Source organism: Barbus barbus (genome assembly GCF_936440315.1).
Source record: "Barbus barbus genome assembly, chromosome: 34".
Taxonomy (NCBI): domain Eukaryota; kingdom Metazoa; phylum Chordata; class Actinopteri; order Cypriniformes; family Cyprinidae; genus Barbus; species Barbus barbus.
Window position 1 is genome coordinate 728,258 of NC_136762.1, and position 1,743 is coordinate 730,000.

Sequence of the window (1,743 nt, forward strand, 5' to 3'; positions counted from 1 at the left end):
TCTATGGGGTTCAGGTCAGGAGAGTTTGCTGGCCAATCAAGCACAGTAACACCATGGTCATTGAACCAGCTTTTGGTACCTTTGGCAGTGTGGGCAGGTGCCAAGTCCTGCTGGAAAATGAAATCAGCATCTCCATAAAGCTTGTCAGCAGAAGGAAGCATGAAGTGCTCTAAAATCTCCTGGTAGATGGCTGCGTTGACTGTGGACTTCAGAAAACACAGTGGACCAACACCAGCAGATGACATGGCAGCCCAAATCATCTCTGACTGTGGAAACTTCACACTGGACTTCAAGCAACATGGATTCTGTGCCTCTCCACTCTTCCTCCAGACTCTGGGACCTTGATTTCCAAATGAAATGCAAAATTTGCTTTCATCTGAGAAGAGGACTTTGGAGCACTGAGCAACAGTCCAGTTCTTTTTCTCCACAGCCCAGGTAAGATGCTTCTGACGTTGTCTCTGGTTCAGAAGTGGCTTGGTAGCTCTTTTCCTGAAGACGTCTGAGCGTGGAGACTCTTGATGCACTGACTCCAGCTTCAGTCCACTCCTTCTGAAGCTCTCACAAGTGTTTGAATCAGCTTTGCTTGACAGTATTCTCAAGCTTGCAGTCATCTCTGTTGCTTGTGCACCTTTTCCTACCCAAATTCTTCCTTCCAGTCAACTTTGCATTTAATATGCTTTGATACAGCACTCTGTGAACAGCCACAGCTTTCAGTAATGACCCTCTGTGACTTACCCTCTTTGTGGAGGACGTCAATGTTCATCTTCTGGATCATTGCCAAGTCAGCAGTCTTCTCCAATATTGTTCAAGTTCAAGTTTCAAGTTCAAGTTTATTTGTGTAGCGCTTTTTACGATATAAATTGTTTCAAAGCAGCTCTACAGGAAATTAAGGTTCCACAATATATTTATATATTGCAGAACCTTAATATATTTAACTTATGGCAAAATTTGGTAATTCTGTATGTTGTCTGAGCGTTGGCATCCTCTGAGGGTCAGTCCTCTGTCGTGTGTGTCATGTGTTCCTGCCTCTTGTGTCCATATTTGGTTTGTTTCCTGTCCTTGTTAAATGTGATCATTAGTTAATTCTTGTCCAGCCGTGTTCGTCTCATTATCTATGATTTACCTGTGTATTTATAGTCCTGTCTGTTCAGTTTGATTTCGTCTGGTCTACTCGTTACCCCCAGCGTTTCCTGTCTGTAAGCCTTGTCTTGCCCTGCCTTGATGTGTTCAGTAAAGACTATTATTTGAGTTACATCCTCGTCTGCGTGTTCCTGTTCCTTGTGTGTGCACCGTGACACTGAGGTCCTCTGAGGGGTTGGCATCATCTTTTCTCAGGTGTTCGGTCATCTCAGATCATTTAAGGGTTGGATCCAGACTGAAGCTTCTGTCATTCCTAGTTACCACGGGATGTTAATCAAGAAAAAATTAGCTTTTTCACGATATTCTATTTTTTTTAGATGTACCTGTATAGTGTCTTGCCTTTATAATCTGTAAATCTTTGGCAATAAAAAAAACCTAAATATCTTATCTTTTTTAAATATATATTTTTTTAATATATGCAACAGTTAAAAACATAAAAGTGCATGTAATAGTATGATTCATCTTATATCCAAATTAAAACGTTTTAATTTCATATTTGGTTGTAACATATAACATGTTACATATCATTTGTTATCTGAAATTACAGTAATCACCTGTAAAACATAAAACCAAACCAATCTTAGTTCAACAGATGTTTAAATG